This window comes from Chlamydotis macqueenii, chromosome W (genome assembly GCF_036417535.1).
Source record: "Chlamydotis macqueenii isolate bChlMac1 chromosome W, bChlMac1.mat, whole genome shotgun sequence".
Lineage (NCBI taxonomy): Eukaryota > Metazoa > Chordata > Aves > Otidiformes > Otididae > Chlamydotis > Chlamydotis macqueenii.
The window spans coordinates 50,296,982-50,310,502 of record NC_141592.1 but is presented as its reverse complement, the minus strand read 5'-3'; positions in this window follow the sequence as shown (position 1 = coordinate 50,310,502).

Sequence of the window (13,521 nt, the reverse complement as noted above, 5' to 3'; positions counted from 1 at the left end):
CACCTCCCTCGACCTGCTGGCCACGCTTCTCTTGATACAGTCCAGGATGCGGTTGGCCTTCTGGGCCGCAAGGGCGCATTGCCTGCTCATGTTAAGCTTCTCATGCACCAGCACTCCCAAGTCCTTCTCCTCAGGGCTGCTCTCAATCCATTCTCCACCCAGCCTGTATTTGTGCCTGGGATTGCCCCGACTCACGTGCAGGACCTTGCACTTGGCCTGGTTTAACTTCATGAGGTTGGCACAGGCCCACCTCTCCAGCCTGTCAAGGTCCCTCTGGGTGGCATCCCTCCCCTCCAGCGTGTCGACAGCACAACACAGCTTGGTGTCATCGTCGACCTTGCTGAGGGTACACTCTATCCCACTGTCTATGCCACCGACAAAGACGTTGAACAAGGCCGGGCCCAACACAGACCCCTGAGGGACGCCACTTGTGACTGGTCTCCACTTGGACACTGAGCCATTGACCACCACTCTCTGAGTGCAGCCATCCAGCCAACTCCTTATCCACCGAGTGGTCCGTCCATCAAACCCATGTCTCTCCAGTTTAGAGAGAAGGATGTCGTGCGGGACAGTGTCAAAAGCTTTGCACAAGTCCAGGTAGATGGACTTTCTTTTGTCCCCTACGTACCTATAAAAGCTCTTCTTGTTGCATTTTATATCCCTGGCCAGATTCAGTTCTGCCAGGGCTTTGGCCTTCCTTACCTTATCCCTGGCCACTCACACAGCCTCTTTGTAGTCCTCCCAGGCTACCCGTCCCCGCTTCCACCCTCTATAGGCTTCCTTTTTTACTTTCAGTTGGTCCAGGAGCTCCTTGCTCATCCACGCCGGCCTCCTGGCCTTTTTGCCCGACTTGTTCTTCATCGGGATGCACCGCTGCTGAGCTTGGAGGAGGTGCTCCTTGAATATGGACCAACTTTCCTGGGCCCTTCTTCCCTCCAGGGCCGCCTCCCATGGCACTTGGCCCATCAGGTCCCTGAAGAGGCTGAAGTCCGCCTTCCTGAAGTCTAGGGCAGAGAGCTTGCCATGTATTTTCCTCGCTGCCCCGGGGATCTTGAACTCCGTGTCATGGTCGCTGCAGCCAAGGCTGTCCTTTAGTTTCACATCCCCAACCAGTCCCTCCCTGTTGGTGAGCACAAGGTCGAGCATGGCACCCCTCCTTGTCGGCTCCTCTATCGCCTGCAGGAGGAAGTTGTCATCCATGCATTCCAGGATCCTCCTGGACTGTGTGTGCTCTGCCGTGCTGTCCCTCCAACAGATGTCAGGGTGGTTGAAGTCCCCCATGAGAACCAGGGCCTGTGACCGTGAGGCTGCTCCTATCTGCCTGTAGAGGGCCTCATCCGCTCTGTCCTCCTGGCCAGGCGGCCTGTAACAGACCCCTACCGTGACGTCCCCTGTCCGTCCCCATCCTCTAATCTTGACCCATAAGCTCTCTGTCAGCTCCTCCTCCATCCCCAGGCAGAGCTCCACACACTCCAGCCGGTTGCTGAGGTAAAGAGCGACACCCCCTCCTCGTCTCCCCTTCCTGTCCTTTCTAAAAAGCCTATACCCCTCCATGTTGATGCTCCAGTTGTATGAGTCGTCCCACCACGTCTCCGTGATGCCAACGAGGTCGTAGCCCTGTTCGTGTGCACGCATCTCTAGCTCTTCCTGTTTATTCCCCATGCTGCGTGCATTGGTATAGAGACACTTCAGCTGGGCCCCCAACAAAGCCGACTTGCTGGCTGGAGCTACAGGGGTGCTATTGGACCGCAGTTTAGGTTTATTTGCACTTATCTGTGATCCTTCCTCAGCTTCTGGACCCTCGGTGCTGGCACTGGCGCCGTGCTGACAGCAGTGGGCTGAACTGTGCTCCCCCTCCCCCAGCAACACTAGTTTAAAGCTCTCCGGACGAGCCTGGCAAGCTTTTGTCCAAGCACACTCTTCCCCTTCTTGGCTAGGTGCACGCCATCCGCCCCTCGCAGCCCGGGCTTCTCAAAGCACGCCCCGTGATCTAGATACCCAAAGCCCTGGCTGTAGCACCACTCCCTGAGCCACGAGTTAACCTGCCAGATATGTCTGGCCCTTTCAGGTCCCTGCCCTTCGACTGGGAGGATTGATGAGAATACCACCTGCACCCCAGAGCCTTTGACTGTTGAACCCAGAGCCCTGAAATCCCTTTTGATGTTTTTCAGACTGCTGCCAGCTGTGTCACTGGCCCCCACATGAAACACCAGCAGTGGATAATAGTCTGTGGGCCATATGAGGCTAGGTAGTCTCTCGGTGACGTACATGCCATGACCAGTAACAGTTCTTTCCAAGAGGAACATAATCCATACTACAAACATAACAATTCCAGTCATGCAGCAAAACCCATCAAAATCCTAACAACCATAACTTTGCGTTAATAATACTAGATGTTGCTGCATGCGTGGCCAGCGCATGCAACAAGGCCTGTCAAGTATGTGCTCACCAGCTAACAGCAGTCCTGTTTTGTAAAGTAGAGGTCCATTGGAGTATTGCTGGATTTTGATATGTTCATGCTCGCATGATTACACCACACTGTATCATTGCAATATATATGTTACAATCATTACTCCTCTGGTAACATTAGCTCCTGATTAGTTAAAAAAAAATAGATCTTCCTTCCATAACTGATGTCCATGGAGCTGCCATACAGTTTGTTTACACTCCGATAAACACAAGGCAGCTTGGAGCGCTGGTCGTACCCATCGTGCAGGGATCCACTTGTTTACTGCCCCTGTAGAGACACAAGCATATCCTTTCCCCCACATTATAAGAGGGAATGGTCCTTCCCAATTACCTGTTTCCAGATTCTTAACCATCACTGGAGCTTGCCCTCGGATGGCCTCATGTACAGTAGATGATCCAAAATGTTTCTGTATTGGGGAAGAACTGTCACTCCATCGATTTAGAAAATTGAGCACAAACATTGCTTTTGCTAACTTTTCGATTGCAGATTTCCCTTCCATTCCCCCTTCTTGCTTTAACAGCATATTTTTAAGCGTACCATGGGCATGTTCAATGATGGCCTGTCCAGTGGGGTTATGCAGAATACCAGTAACATGCTCAATGCCCCAAAGAGCAAGGAAGGTTTGGACTGCACGAGAAGCATACGCTGGCCCGTTATCTGTTTTTATATGCATGGGAACCCCCATGAAAGCAAACGCTGATGTCCAATGCTGACAAACATCTCAAGCACGTTCTCTTGTATGAGCAGAGGCAAACAATAAGCTGGAATGGGTATCGATAGTTACATGTACATATTTGTGTCAGCCAAATGACGGGACATGAGTTATATCAGATTGCCATAATTCTTGAGAGCACAAACCGCGCGGATTAACCCCATATAAAGGTGGCATAATTGTGTTCTGACAACTGCTACAGGAACGCACAATTGCCCGAGCTTGTTCCCGTGTCAGCTTAAATTGTCGTTGAAGGGCTGTAGAGTTTTGATGATAAAATTCATGGGACAGCTTAGCTTGCATGAGTGTGTTTGGAACGAGGGCCACATTAGTGAGAGCATCTGCTCTCGCATTACCTTCTGTGACAGGTCCTGGATGCGGGATGTGAGCTCTCAGATGTACAATAAAGTAAGGATGATCCCGCATATGTAATAACAATAACAGCTGTTAAAACTGGTCATACAACAAAGGATTATCAATTTCCCTTAGCATTGCCCATTCCACACGTTGTATTACATTGACCACATAGGCAGAATCGGAAACAATATTGAGGGATTCATCTTTCCACTTATATAAAGCTCGTACCACCGCTGCAAGGTATACAATTTGAGTTGAACCTTCTACCAATTGTACATCATGATGCCATTCACCATCCCGCTTCCACACAATCACAGATTTGTGTGTTTTTCCTGATTCATCTGTAAATATTGTCAAGGCATTTTTTTAATGGGAGTGTAACTTTGATGAGTCGCTGGGTACAACATTAGTTCTCCTAAAAATTGCAGCATAGGTTGCTTAGGCCAATGAATACATATCTGCCCTGTGAATCCCGCCATGGCATAGTTAAAATGGTCGCTAAACTGCCATAGCCAATTCAACTGTTCCATTGTGAGTGGCAAGTACAGCTCTTGTACATCTTGCCCTGTTAATTGGCAAAGCTGAGTCCTGCTTTTAACCACCAACTGTGCTAATTGCTCTGCCCAGGTAGTCAGTGTCTTTTTGCCTGTATGGGATAAAAAGATCCATTCTATTCGCAGAAGCTGTTGTTCCACTTGCTGGCCTATTAATGCTTTAGGCTGCTTCCTTCCTGCAAATACATATACATTAAAGGGCAAATTGGGGTCACATCGATCAGCTTGGGTAACCTGGATTTGCTGCAAAACTGTTTGTAATGCTGTTTGTGCTTCTGGAGTTAATCTCCTAGGAGAGGTTAAATCCAGATCCCCCTTAAGCATTTGAAATAGAGGCAAGAGCATCTCTGTAGAAAGGCCTAATACCGGGCATATCCAGTTAATAGTTCCCAGCAAATTCTGCAAATCCTTTAAGGTAAACACTGTTTGAGGGATTTTTAACTTTTGCGGTGCAATTGTTCTTTCCATAATTTGCCAGCCAAGATATTGCCAAGGACATACCTTTTGAATTTTCTCTGGAGCAATAACCAATTTAAATCCGGATAATGCACTAGTGATATCATTAAGAACTCTGTCCACCAGAGAATCATCGGATGCTGCAATTAGGATGTCATCCATATAATGATAAATGAGGCTATTCTTATGTAAGCACCTTACTGGTGCTATAGCCTGTGCGACGTACCATTGGCAGATGGTTGGACTATTTTTCATACCTTGTGGAAGTACCATCCAATGATACCGCCGATTAGGTTCCCCCATATTGATTGAAGGCACAGAAAATGGGAATCGTGGAGCATCCTCAGGATGTAAAGGTATGGTGAAAAAACAATCTTTCAAATCAATTACGGTGATACTCCAGTGACAAGGTATCATTGAAGGAGATGGTAACCCTTGTTGCAAAGGTCCCATATCCCCGATGACCCTATTCACTGCCCTTAAATCCTGTAAGAGTCACCATTTATCCGATTTTTTCTGTATTACAAATACAGGTGTATTCCAGGGACTGTCTGTTGGCCTTATGTGTCCAAGTCGCAATTGCTCATCAACTAATTCATTCAAATGATGCAGCTTCTCTTTTGCCAATGACCACTGGTCAACCCAGACAGGGGTATCTGTAAGCCATGTCAGCTTTTGGGTAAGCTGCTTTTCACCAGTGGCCATTACAATAAATTTTGCAACTACATTCCCCATTGAGCAAGAAGATCCCTACCCCATGAAGTAACAGGAATGGGTAGTATCAAGGGCCGCACAGTGCCCACACAATTATCTGGGCCGTTTATGTGTACCAACGCCTCACTCTGTCATGGTGTAGTAACTCCTCCTCCTACTCCCGTTACCATAGTTACTACCATCCCAGCCCCCCAAGTGGATGGCCAGTCCCATTTAGCCATTATTGTTATGTCAGCTCCAGTGTCAATTAATCCATCAATTACAATTTGATCACTTCCTTCTGTAACAGTGCATCGCAGCATAGGACGGCTACTCACTATCTGTTGAGTCCAGTATATCTCGGGGCTACCTGTTGATCCAAAACCCTGGTTCCCACGCTCTCCCCTAGAAGCAGGCATTTCAGTGTTTAGGCTGTCCTTAAAAGGTATCAATTGCCCCAATTTAACTCCGGATGGTATGAAACATGGTGGCTGTGGTGTCCATAACATAATTTTTATTTCCCCTGTATAGTCAGAATCAATAACGCCTGGTAATATGAAGAGTCCTTGCATTGTAGTTGACGATCTTCCTAACAAGAGGGCATGACATCCATTTCCTATTGGGCCATATACGCCAGTCAGTACAGCTGTAGGTTTAGTTTCCTAAATATATGGGTTGGGAGGTGGCCAGATCCAGCCCTGTGCTTCCTGGGGTGCCTGACTTGAGGGTTGTGACTTGCTTATGCCCATCCACACGTGTGGTTCCTGAGGAGTGTTCCGGGGAGCATTTGTTGTCTGTGCACGCCTCCCTGCGGCGCTCAGCTTGTGGTTTCCCTGATTACGGGCAAATTTTGAGTTACGGTATTCCACATAATATCTCCCCTTGTTACATGGAGGGTATATTTTGGGACTTCTAGGGCAGTCCCTTTGCAAATGCCCTGGCTGCCCGCAGCTATAACATATTCGAGGTCAGGATGCGCCCAGTTGACAAGCAGCAAACGCTTAAGCCATTGACTGCATTTGCCATCCATGCGTCCCTACCACATTACACGCCTCCATCGTTTGAACTATTGAGGCACCAGGTTTGTTGCCAGTAAAGAGGACAATAGCCTTTTACAATTTTGGTTTGCATTAGCAACTGCCAGGTGTTTCAACAATATAGATCGAGCTTCTGCATAATCTACCTGGCGTTCTAAAGCCTCATTCAAACAATCTATGAGCTTCATATAGGGCTCTGTAGCCTCTTGTTTTATGGTTGCAAAGGACTTTGTCACAGGTACCACTCTCATCAGGGAGGGTTAAAAGGGCCCGTAAAACAGCATTCTGACTCTGTACTAAAGCTTCACGGATGATTCGCAACTGTGCATCATGTAGCATAAACACACCCTCTCCCATTAATACATCAACCCCCAACAGCATACAAAAGGTCACCCAGCTGCCAGTTCAAATTCTCAAACGACACTCCTTCACAGTGGTCTCTCCATGATTGCTGCCATAACATTCTCTGGGTGGGGGTAAGGATAATTTGCACCAATGTACGACAATCATTAGGTAGCATCACAGTTGTATTAAAAATTGATTGAATTAACCCCCTCTTATATGGTGAACTAAGTCCCCCCTTTACACTACATCGGATCTCTTTTACTAGCCCAAATTGAAACCCTTCCCACTGAGGGGGGCTTTTGGGCTGCAGTATCACAGGCATGGCCAGAGTCTTCAACAATTTTATGTCCCCTTCTATAGCAGCTTGCCTCCGAATAACTTTCCACCAATTGACCAATTCTGTGGTCATCACCAGAACTACTAAATTAGCTGAAGAGCAACCTTTTTGCAAATTATCAGGGTAGAGTGAGAAAAAACCCAGCTTCTTTTTCAGGCCTGGATCAAAGGAATTTTCCAACTCACCATCAGCCCCAAATGGAAGAGCAGATAGAATAATAGGTGCTGTCACAACCCCTTTCTGCACATTATTCTCAGACATTACACACCATGCCAGTAATAAACTCTGAGCCTTTGACACTATGCCTCCTATTGTTCCCAGTTACTTACCTCCCTCACTTGATGTAATGAATTAGCTATACAGGCTTCAAACCTGTAGTTGTCTAGCAACAAAACGGTTAAATTTTATCTGTTCATACACCAGTTATTGGTGTGCAGCTTTTTAGAACATAATCCAGTTCTTAGAGCATAGTCTCAGACCCTATTGCATGCTAGGTAAAAAACTGACTACTGCTACCGTTTCCATTCTTCTATACTCATAATTCCTCTAACCACCACCAGGTGTCCCTTATCTTTTTCCCACCAGCAGGTGTCCTCGATTTTGCTTCTCTTAGAAAGTCCCTTATTTTTCAGTCCCAGGGCTTCTGATATTCGTTGTCCCCAACACCTCTCTTCCCTACTATGATCTTGCTGATAATCATTCTCTTGCTCAGCAGTGTCTCTGGCATAGTCGGGTTGGTAAGACTCTCATAAAGGGAAAACAATATGCTGGTAACTGCTTATGCTAGTAACTGCTTATGCAAGGCTATAACAGAGCAATAAATACTGTTGTGTTTCTAAAATATCATATGTTGGGTGAACTTTGTGCATAGGAATCCTACAAACTAGTTACAATATCAAAACCAAAATTTTTAAAATCTCCCTTCTGAGGAGAATGGCCCCTTCCTGTGCTTGAATTTAAGTAGGCATCTTGTCTAGCCTATTCAAACAGCTTGTGACCCAGATACAGTCCTAGTTCTGGTTAGGATAGAGTTAATATTCACCTGAGCTGGGAGGAGAACTGGAGCTGGTGGCCCCTATGGCTGGGGCACCCAGCTGGGATAGTTAACTAATTAGCTAACAGCTGGGGTTAATTTACCCAAATTAGCCAAAGGGCCATTCCATCCCATCTGACATCATGCTCAGTATATAAGTGAGGAGGGTGCTAAGCAGAACCTCATGCTACTTGGGAGGAAACTGGTTTTGGGGTTTTATTATGAGCCATTGTACTGTATTTGTTTTCCATCACTTCTTAGTTTTTTTTCTGGTTTTGTTGTTAATTTGTTTGTTTCACCTCAACTCATGTGTTTTTGTAGTTTTTTTTTGTTGTTTTTAATTTTTTGGGTTTTTTTTAACTTTTTTTTTTTAATTTTATTTACTAATTCTTCCTTCTGTCTTACTGGAGGGTTGAGGGGACCGAGAAAGAGACTGTAGTTTAGTCCGGGTTGGGGCTGATCTACGACAGTTATTTTGGTGCCCAATGTGGGGTGTGAAGGGTTGAGATAACAACAGATCTGACTTTTTATGCTTGAAACAAATTTGTTTATACACGCTTACTGTATTGGTTGTTAGTTATTGGTCATGATATTGCAGTGGTTGGTTATGTTGTTGTGTTGTCTATGCTCCTGTATGTACTATATATTCCTGGTGGTGGTCTTTATCACATCAGGGAAAATGATGAGAATTATTTTTTTTATACTATACAATATCAGTCTATGATATGGTGACATCAATGGCTTTAAAAATAAATAGGGATTCCTATGTGGACAGCTTCCCGAATTCTTTCACTTCCAGTATAGTTAAACCACTTTTTGAGAACTCTGAAGATCTGGGGGATATTCAAGCTATTGTGATATTGTTGTTATGTATCTTGAATGTGTGCCAAGTCTTGTCTAGGGCTGCAAAAACACTTTTTGGGAATCTCCTCCTGAGATTTGCCCTAAGGCATGATAGTAATACGTGGCATGGTATGAGGGAGAACAAACTGACCTGCAATGTAGGTACTCAAACTCCAGCAACAGGCATTGCAGCTGAATCAGAGGGTGAACCTGTGCTAGTATCAGTTGCCCCTGCACAGAAGAAGGCTTGGAAGAGGAAGTCAGCTCGTTTAGTGAGAGATGAAGAAGCCCCTTCTAGGATGGAGCAGGAGGAAGAAGAGGAAGGTTTATTTGCTTCATGTCCAGGAAGAACTCGGCAGGCAGGCTCTTCCTCAGAGGAAGAACTCCTAAACGAGACAGTAAGCACCTGATCTCTATCCCTGAGTGAGCTGTGAGACATGTGAAAAGATTTTAGCTGTCATCCTGGGGACTACATTGTCAGCTGGCTGCTGTGGTGCTGGGATAATGGGGCCAGTAGCCTGGAATTAGAGGGCAGAGAAGCTAGGCAGCTGGGATCCCTTTCTAGAGAAGGGAGCATTGATAAAGCAGTTGGAAAAGGGACACAAGCCCTCAGCCTCTGGAGGCAGCTCCTGTCAGGTATGAAGGAGAGGTATCCTTTCAAGGAGGATGTAATATGACACCCAGGCAAGTGGGCCACCATGGAGAGGGGCATCCAGTACCTGAGGGAATTACTGTGCTGGAGGTCATTTATGATGATCTGACCAGTGAGCAGTTACCTAAGGATCCAGATGAGGTCAGGTGCACATGACAAATGTGGTGGAAGTTTGTTTGAAGCACACCATTGTCATAGACCAACTCACTGGCAGTTACGACCTGGAAAGCTGGAGAGGAAGAAACAGTGGATGAACTGGCTGGCCAACACCGGCAGTATGAGGAAAGCCTGTCTTCCTCCCTATGGGCCTGTGTCTCGGCTGTGGAGAAACTATCCCAGGAGTTCCAGCAATTCAAAGCAGATATGTCCCATTCCCCACTGGTACGGGCCAATATATCAGGTATTAGGAGTAAATGTTTCCCTGCTCAGGAGAGATGGTATACATGGCAGGGTACCCTGTGGTTTACTTTGCGTGACCAAGGACAGGACATGAGGGAGTGGGATGAGAAGCCTACCTCTGCCCTAGAGGCATAGGTACATGAGTTGGGTGGAAAAAACACTGCAAATAGAAGTTCTCCCTGGAAAATTGCTGCACCAGTCTCCAATAGGCAGAGTAGAAGGAATAGCTTTAGTTTGGACCCTCTTCAAGGGACCTCTCATGCATATTTAAAAGAAATGAACAATGAATACTGTGGCCAGGATTAGAGAGGCCCTGCCTCCAGCCAGGTGGAGGAGAGGGACAACACAGTTTATTGGACTGTGTGGATCTGATGGCCTGGCACGTCAGACCCACAAGAGTATAAAGCTCTAGTGGACGCTGGTGCACACTGTACATTGATGCCATCAAGATATAATGGGGCAGAACCCATTTGTATTTCTGGAGTGACAGGAGGATCCCAAGAACTGACTGTATTGGAGGCTGAAGTGAGCCTGACAGGGAATGAGTGGCAAAAGCACCCCATAGTGACTGGCCCAGATGCTCCATGCATTCTTGGTATAGATTACCTCAGGAGTGGCTATTTCAGGGACCCAAAAGGTTACTGGTGGGCTTTTGGTGTAGGTGCTTTGGAGGTGGAGGAAATTTATACAGTTGTCCACCTTGCCTGGTCTCTCAGAGGATCCTTCTGTTGTGGGGTTGCTGAAGGTTGAAGAACAACAGGTGCCAATTGCTACCACAACTGTGTACTGGTGGCAGTATTGCGCCAACTGAGACTCCATAATCCCCATCCAGAAGCTGATTCGTCGACTGGAGAGCCAGGGAGTGATCAGCAAGTCCTGCTCACCTTCTAACAGTCCTATATGGCCAGTATGAAAATCAAGTGGAGAGTTGTCGTAGTTTAGCCCTGATCAGGACCAGACTATGCAGTCTCTCTCTCACTCCCCCCACCTTCCAAGAGAACAGGGAGAGAAAATATAAGGAAAAATGGCTCGAGGTTTGAGATAAGGACAGGGGGAAATCCTTAAAGTTACCATCACGGGCAAAACAGACTCGACTTGGGGAAAACTATTCATTTATTACTAAAAACAGCAGGATAATGAGACAGAGAATAAGATAACCTCCATCCACCCCTCCCTCTTCCCAAGCTTAACATTATCTCTACCACCTTCCCCTCCTGAGCGGCACAGGGGGGAAAAGGGAATGGGGGTTGCAGTCAGTTCATCATACGTTGTTTTACACCGCTGCTTCATGGTCAGGGGAAGAACTCCTCACGTTCCTCCCCTGCTCCATCGTGGGGTCCCTCCCACGGGCCACAGTCCTTTGTGGAACTGCTCCGGCATGGGTCATCTCTTCCACGGGTGCAGTCCCTCTAGAACAGCTGTCCCAGCGGGCCCTCCACGGGCCACAGCTGCCTTCAGGCATCCACCTACCCCAGTACGGGGTCCTTCATGGGCTCCAAGTGGATTTCTGCTCCTCCGTGGACCTCCATGGGCTGCAGGGGGACAACCTGCTCCACCATGGTCGTCACCACAGGCTGCAGGGGAATCTTGGCCAGGAGCCGCGTTACTCCTCCCCCTCCTTCTGAACTGACCTTGGCATCTGCAGCCGTTCCTCACAACAGGCTGGTAGATGTCTCTCAGGATCTTTTTTACATCTTATTCACTTCTCATCTCCTCTCCACTTCTTGCAGCTGGGCTGGACCGAGTCGGGCCCAGTCGGCTGCCTGGCAAGAGGCCAGAGGGTGAGGCCTGCAAGGCCCATGAGGCCTGCGCCTCCCCCTCTGCACCTCTGCCCCCGCTCAGCTTCTTCACATCTTCTCTCCTCTCTTTTTTTTTTTTTTCTGTTTTCCCCTTCTTAAATATGTTATCGCAGAGGCCTTATCACGGGACATTCTGCTACCAATCGGCTCGGCCTTGGCCAGCAGTGGGTCTGCCCTAGGCCCGGCCGAGTCCACTGAACAAAGGGGAGCGACTTCTAGCAGTTTCCTACAGAAGCTACCACCTTAGGCCCCCCCTCACTAACAAAACCACGACAAGAGTGGAGGTTAACAGTGGACTATCATGGCCTGAATGAAGGTAAACCACCACTGAGTGCTGCTGTGCCGGACATGTTAGAACTTCAGTATGAACTGGAGTCCAAGGCAGCCAAGTGGTATGGCAGCATTGATAGCGCCAACGCGTTTTTCTCAATCCCGTTGGCAGAAGAATGCAGGGCACAGTTTGCTTTCACTTGGAGGGGCATCCAGTACACCTGGAATCGACTGCCCCAGGGGTGGAAACACAGCCCCACCATCTGCCATGGGCTGATCCAGACTGTACTAGAAAAGGGTGGAGCTCCAGAACACCTGCAATACATTGATAACATCATGGTATGGGGCAACACAGCAGCAGAGATTTTTTAAAAAGGGGAGAAAATTATTTAAATCCTCCTCAAAGCTGGGTTTGCCGTAAAAACGAAGTAAGTTTAAAGGACCTGCAAGAGAGATACAGTTTTTGGGGATAAAATGGCAAGATGGGCCTCGTCAGATTCCAATAGATATAGTCAACAAAATAACAGCTATGGCTGCACTGACTGACAAAAAGGAAATGCAAGCTTTCCTGGGTGTTGTGGGTTTCTGGAGGATGCATATTCCAAATTACAGTATGATTGTAAGCCCTCTCTATGAAGTGACTCGAAAGAGGAACGATTTTAAATGGGGCCCTGAACAATGACAAGCCTTTGAACAAATTGAACAGGAGATTGTTCATGCAGTAGCCCTTGGGCCAGTCTGGACAGGACAAGAGGTAAGAAATGTGCTCTACACTGCAGCTGGGGAGAATGGCCCTACCTGGAGTCTCTGGCAGAAAGCACCAGGGGAAACCTGAGGTTGACCCCTTGGGTTTTGGAGCCGGGGGTATAAAGGATCTGAGGCCTGCTATACTCCAACTGAAAAAGAAATACTGGCAGCATATGAAGGAGTTGGAGTAGCTTCAGAAGTGATTGGTACTGAAGCACAGCTCCTCCTGGCACCCCGACTGCCAGTGCTGAGCTGGATGTTCAAAGGAAGGGTCCCCTCTACACATCATGCAACTGATGCTACATGGAGCAAGGGGGTTGCACTGCTCACACAGCAAGCCTGAATAGGAAACCTCAGTCACCCAGGCATATTAGAAGTAATGACAGATTGGCCAGAAGGCAAAGATTTTGGAAAGCCACCAGAGGAAGAGGGTGATGCATGCTGAAAAGGCCCCACCATATAACAACCTCCCAGAAAATGAGAAGCAGTATGCCCTATTTACTGATGGGTCCTGTCGTATTATAGGAAAACATCGAAAGTGGAAAGCTGCTGTGTGGAGTCCTACATGACAAGTTGCAGAAGCTGCTGAAGGCCAAGGTGAATCGAGCCAGTTTGCAGAGGTGAAAGCCATCCAGCTGGCTTTGGACATTGCTGAACGGGAAAAATGGCCTGTGCTCTATCTCTACACTGACTCATGGATGGTGGCAAATGCCCTGTGGGGGTGGTTAAAGCAATGGAAACAGAGCAACTGGCAGCGCAGAGGCAAATCCATCTGGGCTGCCACATTGTGGCAAGATATTGCTGCTCGGCTAGAGAA